The sequence below is a fragment of the Pan troglodytes genome, chromosome 16 (assembly GCF_028858775.2).
Source record: "Pan troglodytes isolate AG18354 chromosome 16, NHGRI_mPanTro3-v2.0_pri, whole genome shotgun sequence".
In the NCBI taxonomy this organism is placed as follows: domain Eukaryota; kingdom Metazoa; phylum Chordata; class Mammalia; order Primates; family Hominidae; genus Pan; species Pan troglodytes.
Genome location: NC_072414.2, coordinates 10,087,985 through 10,112,243, shown reverse-complemented (window position 1 = coordinate 10,112,243; position 24,259 = coordinate 10,087,985). Strand labels below are relative to the sequence as shown.

General features: G+C 37.8%; 2 protein-coding genes across 51 annotated transcripts in view; one reads left to right on the top strand and one right to left on the bottom strand.

The window, feature by feature from the left end:
- The window catches only part of LOC129137185 (uncharacterized), a 188,035-nt gene extending 181,887 nt beyond the window's left edge, over positions 1–6,148 (top strand). Inside the window, exon 25 of the mRNA XM_063795455.1 lies at positions 3,551–6,148. The gene's annotated coding sequence lies outside the window, so the exon portion shown is untranslated. The remainder of the gene's footprint in view (positions 1–3,550) is intronic.
- The window catches only part of UBE3A (ubiquitin protein ligase E3A), a 101,568-nt gene extending 77,871 nt beyond the window's left edge, over positions 1–23,697 (bottom strand). For 9 of the 50 annotated variants that reach the window (XM_063794464.1, XM_063794471.1, XM_063794484.1 and 6 more), the window contains exon 1: positions 23,074–23,210. The gene's annotated coding sequence lies outside the window, so the exon portion shown is untranslated. The other 41 variants (XM_063794466.1, XM_054667276.1, XM_063794468.1 and 38 more) reach the window with 32 other exon arrangements.
- Between the last annotated feature and the right edge of the window lie 562 nt (positions 23,698–24,259).

Genomic DNA, 24,259 nt, shown 5'->3' with positions numbered 1-24,259 from the left:
TGCCACTAGAATTATCTTCCTAAAAACTCAAAGTTACACATATCATTCTATATTCAAAAGCCTTAACACCTTCTCATGCCAACAGAATAAATTTCTAACTCCTTCACATTTTATTTGAGGCCCTTGCCATGTGGCCCTGACCCCAGCCATCCCAGCACTACTGCCCACTATATGACATCATCACCAGTTACCAGATCTAGTCCCATCATTTGACTATTGGCTATAATGTACTGGATATTTGTGTTTCTGACTTCAATACTTTTGCTTCTGAGGAGACTTCACTCGGAAATGGTCCTCTATCCATTACTAACCTCTATCCCCCACCCACCTATCATGCCATGTTAAAAACTGGCCTCATTCTAAACACTGTATCTCACAGGGTTATCTAAACTCTTATACATAATCACCATCTCCTTCATGTCTTATTATACATTCTTAATACCATAAAATAATTTATTAATTTCTCCTTATATTTATTATGTTATACCTTACATTACAGCTATCTGTATACATTTGTCAGTGCCTCTAGTTGTAAGCTGATTGATGGTAGGGATCATCTCTTCCATATTTTACTTTTCGTAATAATGGTGACTATGTTTTCTTGACACCATACCTCCCCTCTACAAGAAAAAAAAAAAAAAAAAAAAAAGGAATCAGGACCCATGGCCTTTGAGCTAGTTCCAAATGTGACTCATAGATGAACAAAGATACCATTTCTTCCCAAATTAACACAAATATAAGTAAATGCCAATTTAAGAAACGTTTTTTCAAAGACTAAATATGTAAGAATAACCAAAACAATTGTTTCTAATAATGTTCCTTTCTCTACCAGATATTAAAACATATTAACTTAAATGGTATAATTAAAATCAGCACGCCTTTAAAAAACTGAGTATACACTAAATATATGCATACCTTATGACTTAAAAATTTCACTCTTAAGTATACCAAACAGAAGTAAACATATTCACAAGAAGACAATCACTGAAATGTTTAGAGCAGCAGCAATATTCTTAACAGTTCCAAACCAAAAATGATTAAATGTCCGTAACAGCAGATTAAACTATGGCATATTCTTAAAATGGAATATCACTTCCATTCTTAAAATGGAATATACAGTGACTATCATAAACAATTACTACAACCAACAATGTGAATAAATCTCACAAATACATTGAAAGAAGTCAGACACAACTAAATGTGCTTGATTCTAGTTAGATAAAGGATGAAAACAGGCAAATCTAATCTATGCTATGAGAAGTCAGGACAGTGGTTACGCATGGAAGAAAAGGGGTAGTGACACAGAGCACAAGGGGCTACGCAGGAGCTGCTGCTGTTTTTTGATCTGAATGCTAGCTAAACGGGTGCTCAGTGTGTGAAAGTGCAACAAGCTATACACTTAGAAGTGTATAGCTTAAAACATTCTAAAAAAAAAAAAAACCTCATATGGTATTAGCATTAGACAAAGAGGTAAGCACAACAGAAAGTTAATTTCAGAGAAAGATCCGAAAGTATCTGTCAGTTGCTCCTTCTCAAACGAGAATTTTCAGACCTTGGATAACAGGCAGCACAGGACTATAATGCATGAAAGGACAAAAACAAAGGAGGTGAGCCATCCACTGCTTGGATGTCTGCCTGGAGGTAATTTCCAACCTGCAGTCAACGGAGGGGAAATCCAATGAGAAGACAGCAGTTTTACTAAAGTCAGAATCAAGAGATCAGAGCTGAGAAAGCTGAAGTGGGTAAAATTGATGACAAGTGCCAGACAAGTGCTTGTCTGAGAAGGCAGAGAAATGGCTTCAAAAATCTGCCATTTGAGAGTCCACTGCTGAGTACTAACTGTACACGATTAAGGTAAGTGACTCCATGAAGCTAGTGAAAGAGGGGCAGTAAGCTGAAATATTCCCAGTACTTATAAAGGACTGGGAGACTCCTAAAATTCTCTCTAACCTGAGTGAAGAGAACACGGTGACACTGGGAGCATTTAGTAAAGACTCAGAAGGATCATGCCTTAGGTAGGAGCTACTACCATTAAAGCAAAGCCTTCTCTAGACAAACTCCAGTGTAGCCCTGAAGGGATAAAACTGACCAGCAAGTTATTTAGGTGGCTACAAAACAAAACACTCTAAAAGAAAACAAAATCTAGTCACCCAACAACAAAATATTACAATGTCCAGCATCCAATCTTAAAAAATCATTAAATATGTAAAAAACAAAAAATAAAATAAAATAAATACTAGGAAAATACAACCCATGACCAAGAGAAAAAAACCAACCAACAAATTCAGAGTGAAAAAATTCAAGAAATCAATAAGTAACCTGATTTTCAAACAGCTATTACAAATATGCTCAAGAATTCAAAAAAATACATGAATAAAATGAATCAAATGGAATTTCTTGAAATATAAAGCGAAATATCTGAAATTATTTAACAAGGGAGGAGAAAAAACAGTAAAATAGAAGACAAAGCAAACTGAAGCACAGGGAAATAAAAAGACTGAAAAATAATGAATATGATGTTAATGACCTGTGGATAATACCAAACAGTCTAACATATGTGTAACTGGAGTCCCAGAAAAAGAGGAAATGATGAAAGAGGAGTAAAGGTGGTAAAAAAATATATATATATAGAAGAAACAATGGCAACAATCTTCCACATTTAAGGAAAACCGTAAATGTACAGATTCAAAAAGAAAAAAAAAACAAAACCCCAACAACTCTCAGCATGGTAATCATTGTGCAAATATCATAGAACGTACTTACACAAATCTAGATTAGATGGTATAGCTTACTACAGAACTAGGATACATGGTATAGCCCGGGTGCTCCTAGGTTATAAAGCTGTACAGCATGTTACTGTACTGAATGAATACTGTAAGCAACTGTAACAAAGTGTAAGTATTTATACATCTAAACCTAGAAAAGGTACAGTGAAAATATGGTGGTATAATCTTAAATGACTATTGTCAATTATGATCTCTTGTTGACTGAAATGTCAGCATGCGGCACATGACTGTATAACCAGACTTCTCATCAAAAACAAATGCTGAAAGAAAAACACATCAACTAACCAAGAAAAAAGAAACATATATGTCCACACAGAGACTTCTTTTTTTACACAAATGTTCATTGTACCTTTATTTATAATAGCTGGGAACTGAAAACAGCCCAGGTGTCCCTTAATAGATGAAGTCACAAACCACCGAAACATTCAACAATATGGATGAATCTCAAAAACATTATGTTGAGCAAAAAGAAACTTTTTACAACATATAAGTATTGTATGACTCTACTTACATAAAGTTCTGAGCAAGCTAAACTAAGATGAAAACAATCTGAACAATGTTAGGTTCTAGGGGTGGTGTGGGGGGAAGGAATAACTAGGAAGAGGTGTAGGTTCTATACCCTGATAGAACTTTCTGGCAAAGGTGTATACATTTGTCACAGCTCATGAAATGGTATATGTGGTCAACTGTATTTTCCAAAGATGGTCACAATAGAAGCCATTCCACATGCTCTTAACAATGTAACACTGTCATTTTTTCATCAGGTGGTGGAGTCTATGGCCCTTCTCCTTGAATCTGAGTGAAATTAGTGAGTCTTTCAATCCAAAGACTACAGTCGTACCTCAACTATCTACAGAGGACTGGTTCCAGGACTCCCATGGATCCCAAAATCCAAGGATGCTTCGAATCCCTTATATAAAATGGCATGGTATTTGCATATAACCTACATGCATCTTCAAATATGTTAAACCATCTCTAGATTACTTATAATACCAAATACAATGTAATGCTATGTAAACAGTTGTTACAATGTATTGTCAAAGACAAGCTCTCCTTGCCAATCCCTGACCAAATGAGAGATTCATGAGCAAAATAAATAGTTGCTGATATTTAAGGCACTAAGTTTGGGGCAATGTATTACACAGCAATAAATAACTGGAACAGCATAGTAAATTCTAGTTAAAAATACTAAACTACTAAGTTTTAGTTAACATACATGCTGAAGTTAAGGGTGTGGTATACTAACAACTGCAACTTACTTTGAAAAGCATAAAAAAAGACACTAGAAGAAGACAGGATGGATAGATGGACAAGATAGAAGACAAAAATAGAACAAAATGTTGTGAAATTATATTCTACAATTATTTTAAAGTCTGTGTGGTTTGAAAAATTGTACGATAAAATGAAGAGTGAAATAAAGACATTTCCATACAAACAAAAGCTGAAAGATTTTGTAGCCAGTAGACCTATACTTTAGAAATGTTTAAGAAATTTTTTCAAGTAAAAGGAAAATAACACCAGCAACAAACTTGGATCTACAAAAAGGAATCTCCACAAAGGAAAATAAATAAAAATGGTAAATATGAAGGTAAATATAAAGGAATGTTATTCTTAGTTTTTAAGTTTCTTCGTAAGACAACTGGCCTTTGAAAGAAATAGTTTCAAACGCTGCTGTGGAATCTGTAACACATATAGAAGTAAAATGTTAAGATCATAATACCAAAAAGAATGAGGGAGAGTAAATGGATGTATACTATTCCAAAATTCTTACATTATACATTAAGAGGAATAATATTTTTGAAGGTAGATTGAGGTAAGTTAAAGGTGCATATTGTAAATCCTAGAAGTATCACTGGGGGGAAAAAAAACAGAGGGACAAGCTAATAATGGAGACAATACAAAATTCCAAAAATGCTCCATTAACCGAAAAGAAGGCAGAAAAGGAAGAAAAGATTAGACAAATAGAAAACAAATAGTGTCTTAAACACAACTATATTGCCAACTGCAATAAATGTAAATGGACTTAATCAAATTAAAAAGCAACGATCGTAAAAAGTCAATCTGAAAGCAAGATGCAACTATATGCTATCTAAAAGAAAGACATTAAATGACCAATAAGTTGAAAATAAAAACACAGCAAAATGATATAATGTGCAAAAATTAATCATAAGAAAGGAATGGATACACTAATATCAAAGTAGACTTTAGATAAGGAACATTACCAGCGATAAACAGAGACATTTCATAATGATAAAGACATCAATTAATCAAGGAGATCTAACAGTCCTAAATGTGAACACACCTAAGGACACAACTTTAAAGATTTTGCTTCAAAGCATATGAAGAAAAAATGAACAGAGCAGAAGGAAGATAAACTCAAAATTATAGTTGAAGATTTCAACATTCCTCTCTCGGTAATTAGTAAGTGGACAGAAAACCAGTAAGGATACAGAAGAAATACATTTATCTATCTGACAAAGAACATATGTTCTGAAAAGAATGTGAAAATATTTGAACGGACACACAAAAGAAGAAAACTTCTCAACAGCAGTCATGAAGAAAACGTAAATTAAGACCATAATGACTTTTTACACCCATTAGAACGGCAATTATTTTAAATAAAAAACAGAAATTACCAAGTGTTAGAAAAGATGCAGAGAAATTGGAACCCTTATTCACTGCTGGTGGGAATGTAAAATGGTGCAGTCACTGTGGAAAACAGTATGGCAGTCTCTAAAAAAATTAAACATACAATTACCATATGACCCAGCAATTCCACTCCTAAGTACATAACCAAAAGAATTAAAAGAAGGGACTCAAACAGATACTTATATACCAATGTTCATAGCAGCATCATTCACATAGTTAAAAGTTACAAAGAGTCCAAATGTCCACTGACAAATAAATAAATAAAACAAAAAGTGATATATGCACACAATGAAATATTACTCAACCTTAAAGAATCAAATTTGGATACATGCTACAACATGAATGAACTTTGAGGACTGATACGGTTTGAATATTTGTCCTGCCCAAATCTCATGTTAAAATATAATCCCCAATGTTGAGGGTGGGGCCTGGTGGGAGGTAACTGGGTCATGGGAGCAATCCCTCATAGCTTGGTGCTCTCCTTGGGATACAGAGTGAGTTCGCAGGAGATGTGGTCGTTTAAAAAGGGTGTGCCACTTCCCCACCCTCTCTCTTGCTCCTGCTCTCGCCATATGACACGCCTGCTCCCCCTTTGCCTTCCACCATGAGTAAACTCACCATGAGGGCTCCCCAGAAGCTGAGCAGATGGTGGCGCCATGCTTGTACAGCCTGCAGCACCAGGGGCCAAATAAACTTCTTTTCTTTTTAAATTACCCAGTCTCAGATATTCATTTAAGGCAACGCAAGAATGGCCTAACGCAAGGACATTATTATTATTAAATGAAATGTGCCAGACACAAAAGGACAAAAATCGTATGATTCCACTTATATGAAGTACCTGGAAGAGTCAAATTCACATATAAAGTAGAATAGTGATTACCAGCAGATAGGGAGAGTAGGCAATGAAGAGTTACTGTTTAATGGATAGGGTTTCAGACTGAGAAGATGAAAAAGTTTCAGAGATGGATAGCGGTGATGGCTGCAGAATAATGTGAATGTACTTTATGTCACTGAACTGTACACTTAAAAATAGTTAAAATGGTATATTTGATGTTGTGTATTTTAGTACCACTTTAAAAAAAAAACACTGCAATGGGATACCACTATACACCTCTCAGAACGTGTGCAATTAAAGACTGAGAACATCAAATGCTGACATTTGGAGAACTGGAACTCTCATACACTGATGATGGGAATGTAAAGTAGTATAATCATCTGGAAAATAGTTTGGCAGTTCCTTATACATTTAAACATAAACTTACCATGTGACCCAGTAATTCCAATTTAAGGTATTTGCCCTAGAAAAATGAAAACATATGTTCACACAAAAACATGCACACAAAACAGTACCTTTATTCGCAACAGCCTAAAACTGAAAACAATTTAAATGTTCACCAGAAAATGAATGAACAAACTGTGGTATAGTCATATTGTATTTAAAAAAACGAAACAAACAAAAATCTGTGACAAACACAAATTGGATGAATCTCAAAAACACGCCAAGTGAAAGAAACCAGACATGGAAGAGTATATGTTACTTGATTCCGTGGATATGCAATTCTAGAGTAGGAAAACTAATAAACAGATCAGTGGTTGCCTGGGGCCAAGAGGGAGAAATGACTACAGACAGGAAGGAACTTTTTGGAGGTAATTCAATTGTTCTAAAGCTTGATTGTAGTAGCAGTGATAGTGTATATATTTATCAAAATCAATAAAACTATACAGTTAAAATGGGTGCATTTCATTGTTTATCAATTATACATCAATAAACTTGATTTTTTTCAAAGTTTGTGAGAACTTAATATAGAAAAAGGTGGCATTATCAGTGGGGAAAGGATGCCTTACAAGACAATCAGCTACCCAAGTGGAAGAAAATAAAAGGTAGATATAATTCCTAAACCATGACAAATGCAATCCAGATCTAAACCGTATCATACCATATCCAAAAATATGCTGAATGCTCAGATCTAACTTTGTAAATTAAAGTCTATAAAGTAAAATCACAAAAGTATCAGAAGAAAATACAAGAGATTGGCCAGGTATAGTAGCTCATGCCTGTAATCCCAGCACTTTGGGAGGCTGAGGTGGGAGGATAGCTTGAGGCCAGAAGTTCGAGACCAGTCTGGGCAACACACTGAGATACATTCTCTACAAAAAAAAAAAAAAAAACCAACCAACCAAAAAAAAAAAAACCAACTAGCTATAGTGGCACATGTCTATAATCTTAGCTACTTGGGAAGCTGAGGCAGGAGGATCACTTGAGCCCAGGAGTTTGAGGTTGCAGGGAGCTATGGTTGCTCCAGCCCGGGTGACAGAGTGAGATCCTATCTCTAAAAAGTTTTTGTAATATATATATGAGATCATATTTATATCATCTTTGTTAGCATGCTGAAACCCAGAAACCATAAAAGATGGGAGAGATTTGCCTACATAAAAACTTTAAAATTTCACATGACTAGATACTATAAAATTAAAGGTAGGTAGAGATAATATTTGCAAATTATAATAAAGAATTAAATGATATATAAAGAATGCTTACAAATTTAAAAAACAAACACCACAATAGAAATGGACCAAAAAACCAGGCAATTTCCCAGGTTATTTATAAAGACTTAAACAGATTTTATATATACATGAATCAAAACAAGGTAAATGAGCAGTCCCTAATATATTTTAACGAATGAAACTTGCTAAAATTATTTTTTAAAAGGTAATTGGCAAAACCTATCAAATATTTAGATTGACATGATCTAATGGCCTGACATCTTATTTGTAGGAATCTACCTTACAGAAAAAATAACAGGTACCATCATTGCAAAAGCAAATATTGAAAACAACCTAATTTCCAAAACAGGCAAAGGGTCTCATAACATATCATGAACTCTCAGAGTTAATTCCTAGTTCAGTTCTAAAGATTGAGAGAACACATCAGATTTAGAGTATTCCATCTCAGGTTTCTCAAGGACAATTTTTCATTAAGGCCTAATTTATTATATTTTAAAACATGCTTTTCCTTCCTTTTTTCTCTTTTTCCTCTTTTCCCCCCAAAAGCTTATATGGTAAAATTACCTGTAGTTAAGTGGGCATGTGATATGATGCACAGATTTAACGCAATAATTTATAAGAACTATCCAACTCCATTCTCTCAGCTGCTCTGGTCAAAAAACTTTGGCATCATGTTTTACTCCTCCCTTTATTTCCCACTTTCATCTGGTCTACTACCAAATCCTATGGACTCTATTTCAACATATATCAAGAATTCAACCACTTCTCACCACCCTCACTGTGACCACTCTGTCCATTTCAGTCACGTCTTAATCTGTACTAATGGTCTACCAATTGGTCTGTTTCTGCCCTTGTCCCCTTTTTCAGTCTATGCTTAACACAGCAACCAGAGTGACCTTGCTAAACATAAGTCATACTTTTTCACTACTCTGCTCAAAGACTTCCAATAGCTTCCCATCTCACTTACCGGTAAAAATCAAACACCTTATTATGATCAAAATATCTGTACCCTCCATTCTCTCTATTTCCCATCATTTACTTTTCTAAAGCTACACTGGCCACACCTCGAGTTCTTCAAACACATCAGGCACTCTCACTTTGGGGTTTCCCTATTCACTACACTCTGCCTGAAATGCTCTTCCCCCAAATATCCACATGGCTAGCTCTCTCATCTCCCTCAGTTCTTCACCCAAGTTACCATTTCAGTGAAGTTTTCTCTACCTACCCTATCTAAAATTTCCCATCATCCTTTTCACCTGCAAACACTTCCCTTATTTGTTTCTTCTCCTTAGCACCATGTAACATATATTTTACCTATCTTTACGATCTCTTTTTAGGATTTAAGTGCCATGAAAGCAAAAGACTGAGTGGGTTTTATACACTGCTGTCTCTACCAGGACCTAGAAAAAAAGGCCCACTACACAGTAGGTGTTCAAGAAATGTTTACTAAGTGAATCAGATGGATGTGTATGTAGCCAACCATTTGAAAGATTCCTATAACACAGTTAAGAGGAAAAAAAAATTATATGAAACACAAGTTTTAGTACACAAAAATCTGTGCACAAGCAATTAAAAACCTGAAATGAAATTTAAAAAAATTCAATTTGCAATACCATCAAAACATAAAATTCTTAGAAATAAAATTTTAAAGTAATAAGTACAAGACCTGTATACTGAAAACTACAAAACATGAAAGAAATTAAAGAACACCTTAATAAATGGAAAGATATCCCATGCTCATGAATGAGAAGACAGTATTAAGGTAGCAATACTTCCCAAATAGACCTACAGATTCAACACAAATCCAAGTCCTATTAAAATCCCAGTTGCATTTTTTTGCAAGCTAACCCTAGAATTCCATGGAAATTTGAGAAACCCAGAGACCCAAAACAATTTTGAAAAAGTTAGAATACTCACATTTCCTGGTTTCAAGACTTACTACAAAGCTACAGTAATCAACAGTGTGTGTTACCAAAAAAACCAGACATACATGTCAATGAACATACCTTGAAAATACCATGGTAAGTAAAAGAACCCACACACAAAAGGACACATACTGTATGATTCCCATTTATATGAAATATCCAGAATAAATAAATTCATAGAGACAAAGCAGATTAGTGGTTTCCAGGGGCCAGGAAAGAATGGGGAATGGCTGCTAACAGGTTAGGATTTATTTTGGGGATGATGAAAATGTTCTAAAATTCAATAGTGGTGATGGCTACAGAACTGTGAATATACTAAAAACTTTAAAAGGGTGAATTTTATAGTATGTGAATTATCTCAATAAAGCTATTAACAGTTTTGAAAGTTAGAGAATATGTTTGGTAGGATTTTTTTTAAATACTGCCTCCCCAAAAGGAAAAAAGCTGTATGTATATCAGTACTTTTACAGCTATCTTACATTTTATATTTGATTGGTAATTTCCTTCCAGGCATTTTTTTCCCTCTACAGTTAAACACACTTAACAACTGTTAAGTTTTAGAATTGGCTATGAAGCAAAGAGAAACCTTTCATTTCTTCTTCTACTTAAAAAAAAATAGCTTTTTATTTTTCTTTTCTGTATTTCCTCATCCTCAAAAATAGATTCTACACACCAATATCTGAGGGATGGTGGGGCAACTACCACAAAATACAAGAGGCTCTCTTCTGGAAATGTAAAAATGTTTGAATTCCTAGGAACTTTTCATGATTTATGAGCCTAACCTAACATTTAAAACTGAGCCCATGCTGGTAAATCTGGGCTACACAGTCATACATACATAGAACTCTGGAATCACAACACATCCACTGTGCACTGGAAGAGTACTGTAATCTCCTTCTAATGTGCACCTTGGCTCTCCCCTCCCTTGGGTTCTTTGAAATTTTTTTTTTTAAATAAGGTATGTTTATTTCTTATTTACCTACTAACTACAGAAGGTAGACTCACAATGTGCCAATATTAAAATGTTATCATTCCTCATTAAAATATTTACTTAAGTGTTTTATTACATGACTTACCAGCAATGGAAGAATCTCATCTGAGAGTAGTTCTCAACTGTCATCTATGAAAATCTTTAGAAATACCAAATCATCAGAATTACTTTAATTTCCTGGCTTTTAATCATAAAGCATTCCTACTGGTCAACAATTCTACAATCTGAAAACAGGGACATCTGTACCATATAGTCCCAATGATTTATTATTCTGAAATTTTCCTCTGGGTTATTTTTACACTGTAATTAGAGTTCAAACTTCCATAGCGCCTAGCCTAAAATTAAACCTAGAATTGTGCCAATTTATGCCTGCTATATATGCACACACAAAAGACTTATAATGCAATATACTAAAAGAACTAAAGGTAGGTGGGTTTTTCCTTGAAGGAATCATAGCTACATTATTTTCAAGTTTCATCTGTTACATTCATCTGCCTATCAAATAAATGTAGCACTTAAACGCATAAAACAAAATTTGATTTAGTGACAAAAAACCATTAGCTTCTAATTTAACTTCAAAACGCTTTTCAAAAAATCGACCCCATCTAATTCTAAGTGAACCAGACCACACTTGATAGAAAACTGTTGTTCTAAAAACCATACGTACTTAACACAAACAGTAAACATATGAGAACATTTAGTCTTCTATTAATGTCTTACAAAATACTTCAATGTGGCTGGTTATAATTTTTTTTTTTTTTTTTAAGGGACAGGGTCTGTCACTGCGGCTGGAGTGCAGTGGTGTGATAACAGCTCACTGCAGCCTGGAACTCCAGGGTTCAAGCAATCCCCCCACCTCAGCCTCCCAAGCTGGGCTAATTTTATTTTTCATAGGGATAAGGTCTCACTTTGTTGCCCAGGCTGGTCTCCAATTTGTGGCCTCAAGTGACTCTCTCACCTCTGCCTTATATTTCCGTTTGAGCTGTTATTATCAACTGGAGTAACATTTCTAGTTGGGGAAAAAAGAACTGATCCTTATCTGTAGATGAACACTTATACATTCAGCACTTACAAATAACTGAATGTGGGCATGAAAAAAAGAATAACAGATGATAAACATTTACTGTTCTCAAAATAAATTACCTAATCTCAGTTTAGATAAACACGACTCAGAATTCAATTAACAGTATAATATAAAGAAGCCCCAAACCAATGAGTGCAAAAAGAAAGACTCTCAAGGAAGGCTTCCCTGAGTAATATTTAGGTTGAGCCCTGTAAGATAGAAGGAAGATGGATAACTCAAGAAACTAAAAGCAGCCTGTGTGGTAAGATGGTACTGACCAAAGGGGAATGCACAGGAAGGTAAGGCTCAGAAAGTAGACAGAACCCTATCAAAGAAAAATTTTAAATAGAAAGCACTCTTCTATTTCAAAATAACTGTTATTTGTTCACAATAATACAAAGGAATTATAAACTACTAAAACTAACAAACCAAAGTGGGCAACATAGGAAGACCCCATCTCTACCAAAAAAAAAAAAAAAAAAACCCCACAAAACTTAGCAGGGCCTGGAGGTGCCTGCCTGCAGTCCCAGCTACTTGGGAGGCTGAGGCAAGACTATCGCTTGAGGCCAGGGGGTTCAAGGATGCAGGGAGCTATGATCATGGCACTGCACTCCAGCCTGGGGAAGAGAGGGGACCCTGTCTCCTGGACAAAAAAAAAAAAAAAAAAAAAGGTGGGTGGGTGGGGTGGGGAGAATTCAATAATTAGGATGAATAGACTTTAAAATGTAGTTTATACACACAGTGGAATACTACTCAGCTATAAAAATAAGAATAAAACCCTGTAATTTGCAGGAACATGGATGGAACAAGAAGCCATTATGTTAAGTGAAATAAGCCAAACACAGAAAGACAAATACCACATGTTCTCACTCATACATGGGCTAAAAAAGTATATCTCAAGAAGATAAGCATAGACTGGTGGTTACTAGCAGCCGAAGTGGGGAGTGAGAGGACAAAGGCAGAAGAACATAATTGTATTTATTATTGCTGAACTGTACACTTAAAAAACTGTACACTTAAAAAATCATTAAAAATGAACTGTACACTTAAAAAAGATGGTAAATTATGTATGTATATTTAACCTCAATACAAAATTTTAAAAATTCAATACTTAATGCTGGAACAACTAGCTTTTCATATTTAAAATAAAAAATCCTAACTCCCTTCAGATGAACCTAAATGCAAATAACAAAGAGTAAAAAAAATCCTCACTCCCTTCAGATGAACCTAAATGCAAATAACAAAGAGTAACAAAAAATCCTCAACTATTAGCAGACAATATAAAAAGAGGATTTCTTAAACAAAAAGCACAATCATAAAGAAAAAGACATGATTTTTACATCAAAAATTAAGGCTCATACTACCAGAGAATACTACAATGGGCAATATTTTATATTTTACTCTTATTCTGGTAACTTTCTTTGGCTGCACTGTAAAGTAAGAAGGTTGGATGAAATGATCTTCATGGTCCTTTTCAACATAAATGTTGTACGATAGTGTGCCTTTCCTTTAAAAACATTTATTTTTGAGATATTTAAAACTGTATGAAAATAATAAATTTCCTATCCTTTTACCTACCATTCAGAATAATCAAGCAACTGTAAATTAAAATGAGATAGCATTTCACATGCCTCAAATTAGTAACTATTTTAAAATCTGACAATCCCAAGTATGGGTGAGGATGCTAGAAATGCCCACATAATGCTGATAAAGTATACATGGGCATATCCATTTAGGAAAAGAATTTACCAATATCTAGTAACCAGCAATTTCACTTCTACGGTTTTTCCCAAAACACCTGCACATACACTCATGTAAAAATAAACACTGCAGCATTATTTATAATAACAAAAAGAAAACAACTCAAAATATCCATCAATAGTGGGATACATACATTTTATCTATGCATAAAATGAAGTGCCATACAGCAGTGAAACTGAATAAACTACATGTACATGCATCAACATATACACCTCAAAAACTTGATACTGAGTTTAAAAAAATCAAGCTATTGAAAGACAGCATTATACATATCTGTAAAAATTTAACACAAAAACCAACACCACATATCACTTACAGATACATGTACACATGTATAGTAAAAGTATAAAACAAGGATGTGAAATTTACTTAAGAATCTCAAGACAGTTGTTACTTTGTGTAGAGACGGGTAACAGGACTTGAACAGTTGGGGTTGTTAAAAGTGATTATATAACTGCATCCTTTCCCCCAAGGGATAAAAATGGACACAATTTATATTTCTAGGTGGTGGATAAATAGGCACTTGCTACGTCATTTTCTGGATGTTTTAAAAATTTTACAATTAAAACATATACACTTATTTTAAAAACAAACAAAAGACATATTAGCATATAACGTCCAAGCTGATAATTACCTTGGAAGATCATCTAATATAAACCTCCCTACTTCACTAAAAAAAAATTACAAAAGATATCAGAATAAAAATATGATACAGGCTGGACGCAGTGGCTCATGTCTATAATCCCAGCACTTTGGGACGCCAAGGCAGGAGGACCACTTGAGCCCAGGAGTCAAGACCAGGCTGGGTAATATAGTGAAACTTCATCTCTACAAAAACAAACAAACAAACATTTTTTTAAGAATGTAATAGGATTGGTGTGGTGGCTCATGCCTGTAATCCCAGTGCTTTCGGAGGTTGAGGCGGGCAGATCACCTGAGGTTAGGAGTTTGAAACCAGCATGGCCAACATGATGAAACCCTGTATCTACTAAAAATACAAAAATTAGCCGGGCATGGTGGTGCACACCTGTAGTCCCTGCTACTCAGGAGGCTGAGGCAGGAGAATCACTTGAACCCAGGAGGCGGAGGCTGCAGTGAGCTAAGACTGCACCATTGCACACCAGCCTGGGCAACAGGGCGAGACTACATCTCAGGAGGAAAAACAAAAAAAAACTACATATATATATATATATATGTATTATATACATGTATTATATATATTATATATATAAGATTATATATGTATTATATATAATACATATATATAAGATAAATACTATTGTAGCAGGGCAATTTTGGACAAATACTAGGTTATCTGAAACAGCACTTTGGGGAATTAGATCTTGACCATTTAAGAGAGAGACTAGCCCCAATTTCTCAAAATCTGGCACTGACTAGCAATATGGACAATGTGTGCACCGCCCTCGTTCCACCTCCCCTCCTAGGAATGCCATGTCAAATTCAGCACAGGCATAGGCAGTAAAACTGACCCCTAGTTCTGCCTATCACTATTTAAAATTACTTTAAGTGTTGAGGACTGTCCCCACAGCAGATATCTAAAAGTAGGCCTGAAAGAACTAGAAAGTAGTTCATGCATCCAGCAGTTACAAAAGCCTAAAACTGTACATGAAAAAACAAAACAAAGAAATGAACTGAGAGCAAACATTTACTGTTTTCTTATAATCTTCAATCCAGGATTTAAGAAATTATTTAATATCAGTTGAGATACGTGACCAACCATTCTCCAGCTGAGATCCATCTATTTTTAAATTCACTCCCCCAGCCTTTCATTCAGCCTAAAAGAGGGAATAAGAATGGGAAGGTGGGAAGGACTCATCCCATACTGAGTTAAATAAGACCACAAGATCTTTTCATTTTTACAATATTTGAAATACAGTACACTGAGCAATAAATTTAAAGAAATATGCATGATTTGAAATGCAGAAATCTTGATTTATGTGTATAAAAGACCAAAATTAGCTCAGTTCGTCTAATACACTACATTTAAGTGTTCTTCAATACTACAGTCAACTTTTAAGAAATATTCCCATTCTGTGAAGCAGGATGTATTCCTACCTTAATTACCAAACTTTATCCACGTAACTTCCTATTCTCCCACTCTGTTCTTTAAACATGTTCAACATGTTACAGAGATGGCAAAATGTGTTACAAAAGGGAATGAGAATGAAGCAGCTTAAGTAATTAGGAAAACTTTACACTTCTTAGAAACTGAATTTGGATGATCTTAAACAGCATATTTTCTTTTCTTTTCTTTTCTTTTTTGAGATGAAATCTTGCTTGCCCAGGCTGGAGTGCAATGGTGTGATCTCAGCTCACTGCAACCTCTGCCTCCCAGGTTCAAGCGATTCTCGTGCCTCAGCCTCCCAAGTAGCTGGGATTACAGACGTGTGCCACCACGCCTAGCTAATTTTTGTATTTTTAGTAGAGACAGGGTTTCACCATGTTGGCCAGGCTGGTCTCCAACTCCTGACCTCAGGTGATCCGTGTGCCTCGGCCTCCCAAAGTGCTGGGATTACAGGAGTGAGCCAAGGTGCCCAGCCTAAACAGCTATTTTCAATCACCAACACACAACATGACCACTGACTTCAGAAAACTAGGAAAGAAAAATGTTACCCAATTAATCTTTGTGTGAAATAGGATTTATCCATTAGTATACGTATCACATACCATAGATGCACAAAAGATTTTTTCAATTCCCAAAACAAAAACTTAAAATATTTAGCAAAGATAATATAAAAATCCTTATTTATGGCACGCTGTAAGATTATCAATATTGGTGCATATAACCACAGAGGCACAATAGAATTCTTAGGAAAAATGTATTAAGACAATTAACAAGCTGGAAATAACCCATATTTCCCCTTATGACCCATTAGCTTTATATAGAAAACACTGCTGTGCACTTCATCCTTTGCTTTCTAAAGAACAGCATTATGGTTCACATCTGTTAAAAGACAAAAAAGTATTTGTTGGAAGTACGAAAGGAAGAAATTCCTGTACTGTTACGTGCAGTGCTAAAGGAATCATCTGAGAAGAAAATAAAGAACATGAGTTTAACATGAGCTTTAGAGAGGGATTACAAGAGTGCAAGAAAGTGACAAAATGTGACATATGTCCATAGTGAATACATGGTGCTTTATTGTTTTCAGTATTTTTATATTTAATTAGGAGGTGGAAAGTTTCAGAATTTTTTCTGCATCACAAAGATTATAAAAATATATGAGTTGGGGTGTTGGCTACAGTACACAAAGGCAATTCTAAGACTACTTATTAACAGAAGCTTGAAATGGAAAAGCCATCCCTTCTGATTTCATTACATGAAAAGAACCTGTGTGGAAGTACAGCAATGGTAGCATCTTCATTCAGCCCACAGCTATGTAATTTGTATGCAAGAGTGCTTGTCTTAAATATGAAAAGGAACATCCTGAATTGCTGAAAGTATATACAACGGGCACACATCCAGAACTAGGAAAGAGCTACCAAGCCTGCATGCTACGAAGACATGGGTCAAAAAATTTTTCTCATGTTTGGTTTCTATAACTAAAGTCTGTGCTAGACTAACCTCAATTGATCCTGAGGAGATGAACTTTTGGAACACACAAAACTGTTAAGAGTCACAGCATTAGACTCTACACTGTCCAGCCAACAGTTTTAAGAAAAATTTTATCCTACTTGTATGAGTGTTCAGGGCTCATATACTACCTCTATGCTCTTACTTGAAACACAGATGCAGACCTTAATAAATAGTCTTACATCAGACTCTCTTCTATAATTCACATGTGATTCCTTACACGAGATTCCTGTTCAGATTTCCTGAAAATGAACTATAGGAATAATCTTATCCAATATGATTCTATGTCCCCTAAAAATATCTTTTCCTTTCAGGTCAATCTTATGATTCACTTGCCATCGATCAGATTAACACAACAGGTCTGGTACAGCAAATTACAAAAGAGATTTGACTTTTGATTAATACACTGAATAATGTATCACAAACTATTAAGATCCATTGTCCATGTCAAATGGAGTTCACATATTTAAAATGAATTCACACACTAAAAATTCCCCAAAACAACGTTTCTAAAAAGTTTTTTTTTTTTTTTTTTTTTGAGAGGCAGTCTCACCCTGTCGCCAGGCAGTAGCATGATCTTGGCTCACTGCAACCTCCGCCTCCCCGGTTCAAGCGTTTCCCCTGCCTCAGCCTCCTGAGTAGTTGGGACTACAGGCATGCGCCACCACGTCCGGCTAATTTTTTTTTTGTATTTTAGTAGAGATGAGGTTTCACCGTGTTGGCCAGGATGGTCTCGATCTCCTGACCTCGTGATCCGCCCACCTCGGCTTCCCAAGGTGCTGGGATGACAGGCGTGAGCCACGGCACTTGGCCTCTAAAAAGCTCTTAATCTACATTTTCAAGAATGATCACGTTTGAAAAGCATACTCTTTTAAAACAAAGCAACTATCACTTTCATTTGACAGAAGAAGGAACGAAGGCTTCAAAAGCTAAATAACCTGCTCATGACCATTACGAAGCTAGTTAAAACAACCTCAAGACCAAAAGACAGTGCTCATTCCATTTCAATGACTCTGACGCACTTAAAATTTTATAAATAATTTTTAGGGATATCAGTCATAAGGCTTAGAATCAAATAATAACGACTCATGTACAAAGACCAGTATTTTTTTAAAATGCTCAGCTGGGCATGGTAGCTCACACCTGTAATCCTAGCACCTTGGGAGGCCAAGCCGCTTGAGACCAGGAGTTTGAAACCAACCTGAACACGGCAAGACCCCATCTCCACAAAAAAATTAAAAAATAAAAAAATTAGCCAGGCATGGTGGCATATGCTAATCCCACCTACTCAGGAGGGTGAGATGGGAGGATCACTCAAGCCTGAGACTGCAATGAGTTATGACAGCACCACTGCACTCCAACTTGGGCAACACAGCGAGACCCTGTCTCTAAACAAATAAACAATAAGTAAAATAAACAAAAAGAAAATGCTAACTTTACTTCACTCTCAGATAGGCCTAATAATTAATAAGCTTCTTTTTGAATTATTATCCATAATGACATTTACCTGTTATTGATAACTCAGATCAAAGCACTATTAAGCAACATTTTTGATAGCAAATGAAAACAAAAGCTGGCAAAGAAACTGTGTATTAATAAGTCATTTGATTAAAAAAAAGGACTTGGCCAGGTATTGTGGCTCATGCCTGTAATCCCAACACACTGGGAAGCTAAAGTAAAAGCCGAGGAGTTCAAGACCAGCCTGGGCAACACAGTGAGACCCCCATCTCTATAAAACAAAAATTTTTAATATTATCTTTTTACAAAGGACTTATATATATGGCATCTTTAAGTATTTCAAACATTTCATGTTTGGATTATGGAATATGTCTCTAGAAGAATTAACACTATTTCTATTTAAGGTAATTTTACATCATTTCCTTTATTAGAAGAAATAACAGATCTGCAGATGGCATTTTGTGAAGGCTGCCTTCTATTAATAGTGTACAAAACACTCATATGTCTCCAAAAAGGTGGGTGAGTAATCACAAAGCAAGTATAACTATTCATCCCAAAAGGTAGGACAGAACATGTGCCAATGTGTGCAGAGTCCTGAACTAGAGACGTGGACTCTGGTTCTGGTTCTGACACCTGGGTGACTTTAAGAAAATCATTTTAAAGCTTTGCACTCCAATTTCCTCTTGTATAAAATGACTGGAGCAGCTGACCTCATAGACAATCCTCCTCAGGTAGCATCTATCCATGTACTGCCAGAAGACAGAATGATAATCATGCCCCCCAAAATTAGAGTATTTGAAGACAACTGCCGGAGTAAAAATTTTAAATTCTATACACACACACACACACACACACACACACACACACACACAAATACTAATACACTACATGCCAGATACTGGGGTGGTGGGCTGGGACCAAGGAATGAAGTAATACATGTGCCAGAGGGTTGAACTTTTTAAAAGGAGTAAAAAAGTAAATCTTTACAGTAGCAGCTGGTGGGTAGGAGGTATTGAGTCCACAGAACTGCTCTTAGATTGGAAGGGCATGGGAAAATGAAGTTCCATTATGTGATAGGGTTTTACACACACACACACACACACACACACACACACAAATGTGAGAAAGTCACTCAACTATAAGCATTCAAAAAAGACAGACATCTTTCTTGTCTTTGTGGGTCCTGTACTTAGCTCAGCTCATAGAAGCCACAGGAGGAACCTAATAAATGTTTAGTTGATCATTTACTGATTTACCAATAACTAATTCATGCCTGCTCTAGTGCTGTGGTCTGAATGTGTCCCCCCAAAATTCATGTTGAAAGCCTAACCTCCAAGGTGATAGTATTAAGAGGTGGGGCCTTTGGGAAGCTTTGCCATCATTAATGGAATTAATGCCTCTATAAAAGAGGCCCTATAGAGCCCCGTCTACTCTTCTACTACATGAGGTAATGGTGAAAAGACAGCTAGCTATCTATGAACAAGGGAAGAGGGCCCTCACTAAGATGTCAAATTTGTTGGTACCTTGATCTTGGACTTCTCAGCCCCCAGAACCGTGAGAAATAAACTTCTGTTGTTTATAAGCCATGCTGTCTGTGGTGTTTTGTAATAGCAGCCAGAACAGACTAAGACATCTAGTAACACATTCTCTGGTAAACACTAGGAATTCCTGGCCTTAAAAAGTTCATAGCTAATGAGAAAAGAAATAAACAACATAAAGGATAACATGCTGTAGTCCACTACATACAAGGTGCTTCCAGACCATTCAGAAAAACTGGATAGGAAGATTTCTAAGGTAATACTTATTGAGTGCCTACGTGTTAGGCGTTTTACATACTTTAAGCCTCACAACTCTGGGGAAGTTTCACCAACCCATTTTACAGATGACAAAACTGTGGCTTACCAAGATTTATAAGGCCAGAATTAAAATTAGGGTCTAATTCCAAAGATATTACCACTATACATACCAAGATGTCTTCTACTACATTTTTTCCTTACATTTGGCAGTGAGGGGAAAACTCAAAAAGCAGTCAAAAAACTTTTGTCCTGAACCAACATAAAAAGAGCACCTAAGACTTCATCCAGTATTTTACCGAAAGATCACTTCTAAAAGTTTGTCTTCACCCCGATCTAAAAATTAGAAAACTAATTTTCTTTCAGCAGCTGCATATGTACATAATGTAATGTTTCTACATTTAGACCTACACAATTATAAGTCTAAACAAAATATGAGTAACATGATTGGAGAACATAACTAGCAGTCATTTAAGAAAACGGACATTTGGAAACATCATTTCAAGAGCTTGGGATGAAAAATTTTGCTATGACCTATAAATCTGGATCATTCCACTGACTGACACTGAGAGAAACAGTGTATTATCACAGTTTACACAGTAAATTTTTTTGGAGGGGAGAGGGAGGAGATTGAAATAGAAATGATCGAAATAGAAATTATCTAAAGTTTAAGAAATACAACTGATTAAATGTTACATGTCAAAGACACTGTAGGTACCCAATAAATCCTGTTAAATGGACTGCACAAGTGGGATGAGAACACGTTTTCCCCACACCTCTGACTAGTATGTACCTTTCTTAGGAAGTTATTTTTTCAGCCATGGAAAAAAAAAAGGGCAGAATTTAGGACAGATAAAACATAAGTAGCTTATAAATCCTCTGAAAGGAAATCAAAACACAGTATTTTGTATCTCTGTATAAAGTTAAGCTCTTCAGGGACAGGGGCAATGTCCAGAGGATAGTGAGCATACTACTTAGCAAACTAATGCAGGTTAATAAATATTGACACAGTAAGACTAGCATAGTTTACATTCTAATTTTGTAAAGATTATAAGTTACCTCTTCATATTCTGTTCTTTTATTTCTCCTGTGTATATTATAAATACACAAAGATTGAAAATTATTTCTTGAAGCTATTTCCTTTTTTATTTTTTGGTCAACTGTATTAGTGTTTCTTAAAAGGGCTTCTGGTCATCCTTAAGGCTTATCAGTAGCATCATTAATAATGTATTCATTTCACTAAAAATGTGGTAAGTAGCTTGGATTTAAAAACAGGATCTAATTTCAAAGCTATTTCCACTATACACACCAAGTTAAAACTTTCTTATCTCTCCTAAATTCTAAATTTTACATGATTTACCAAATCACTTCTTAAGTAAGAGTACTTATTGATCAGAAGTGTGAGACAAACACCTTATCCCACTTGTCCAATTTATTCAACAAGATTGATTGGGTACCTTTGTGTCTCTGACAGGTAACTTTCAACAGTTGTATTTCTTAAACTTTAGGTCGTCTCCCAAAAAAATCTGTAATAATTTGCTGCTTCTCTCAATATTGCAGGCAGTAAAATGATCCAAAATTACGGGTCATATCCACATTTCTTCATGATTGAGGTTAACTGTGCACTGTAAACCCCATATGCTATTAGTTTACATTTTCAACAGCACCCTCGCCACTTAATAATCTCAAACAGATTTTGTACTGTTACTAATTTAGCACATCCATAAAAAGTCATTTAAAAAATGTAGACGCTAAATTCTCTTTCAAGGTTGCCAAGCTTCACCAGTGTCTGTATTAAAATTATTTCTAAAATTTTATGGACTAAGGCATTTGGTATATTCAAGTCTACCTTTACCAACAAAAGCCTTTACCACCAAGATGAGGAAAGCATCCTTTTCATTTTCTACACTGAAAAGGGGGGGGGAAGGCCAACTGCTTGCATACAGGTCTGCATATAACACAGCAGTCTCTGGCAAAGGCAGTAACTCACGTTCAACTTCAGAAATCCTGGTGGCCGGTAACACAGAGTAACCTGTGCGCACAACCCTTGGGCTTGACATACCACTTCATCCGCCCTCCCTTCCCATCAATCCACCCCCAAAACCCCAACCCACCAAGCACACGGCTAAATATGTCTTCCCCAAGAGAGCCAAAAAGCTTGAAAACGCCGAGAAAGAGCTCCCCTTTGAAGGAAAGGGCCTGCCCTTCCCTGTCTGGGGCCCCGGCTGGCTTGAAGAGCCTGGCTCCTAGGAGGCCCAAATCTCGACGCCTCGCACGTCCCGCCCCGCCCCGGGCCCGCTCGCGTCCCCTCGGGCGACAAAACCCTCCCGCCGTCGCTCAGCCAGGACTGACAGTTACGGCTGCAGCAGCCGCGGCCACCAGGGGCCTACTTCTGGCACCAGCCCCTTCGGACCACGCGCCCCCAAACACTCGCCTCGGCGGCGGGGGGCGGGGAAGGGGGGTGTCGACCTCGCCACAGCGGGCCCCGAAGGCCGGCCGAGTGACGGAGGGGAGCCAGCGCCGCCTGGCGCAGGCCGCGGCAACACTGACCTGTCGTCGCCCCCGCGCCTGGGCTGCGGCGGCCGCCTCACTGGTCGTAGTCGCCCTCGCCCGCCGCCTCCGCCCGCCACCGCCTCGTTCTCTTTCGCTGCCGCCACCGCCGGGGCTCATGCGGGACCCGCGCTTCCTTATCCGGAAAACGAGGCCGGGAAAGGGAGCGCCGGAGCCGCCGAAATCCCGGCGTTCGTCGCCAGCCGCCGCTGCCTGTCCACACCGGGGGGCTGAGGGGCCCTCCTGCCAGGGGCTACAGGCCGCGAGCTATTCCGAGGAGGAGCCGAAGGAGGCGCCGCCGCCCGCAGCCGAGCGCGCCGGGTCGGCAGAGGTGAAGCGTAAGTAGGCGGCGGATGGCGGGCGCCCGCGCTGGCGGATGGCTACGCGGCGGAGGGGTGCGCGAGCGAGCGAAGCCTGGTGTGTCGGGTCCTGGCGAAGGGAAAAGGCCCTGTCGTCTCCTGTAGTCACCCCGAGCCCAGCGCCACCATCTTGGGAGACACACGGATCTCGCGGCCGCGGCGCAAGACGGGAGGACTGGCTGGGCGGGCCGAGTATCCCGGCAGGCAGCGCGCGCCGCCCGGCCGGGCGAGGGCTCCAGGCCGGGACGCGGGGACGTGGGGCGGGGCCAAGACGCGCGGGAGGGCGCCGCGCTCCGCCCCTCCTTCCTTCGCCGGCCCCGCCTCCCTCCCGCTTGCCGTCGCCGCCGGCGCACGGGCCATTGGGAAGAGGAGGTGGCCTGCGGCCCCTCGGAGTCCCACCAGGCTCGGTCGCCATCTTGCGACTGGACAGAAAGGGTAATCCCTCCTTTTAGTTTCTGCTGTCTGTGACCCGAAAGAATAAACCTGGGACTTCCGGAAGCCCTCTGGGCGCCCCCCCAGGAGGGTTGCAGAGCCCCTTGGTGTACCCAGCAGAGGAACGCCTCCGACTTTGTTGGGAGACGAATGGCTCTGAAAGTTAGCTGAAGCCGCAGGAATAGCCCCCCAGCCCCGAGGCGGGGCAGGTGCCTGCCGTTATTAGCTTTTCGACCCCAACCCTTTTCTATCTGGAGCTGCCTTTGTAGATGTTGCAGGGGTGCCCCGAGAGTGCAGGCCAGATTTTAGAGGACCAAGGTCATCTACTTAGGCCTCTTGCCAACACAGGATGTGTCAACTAGTTTACCAGAGACGAAGGTAAAGTCCCGTCTCCT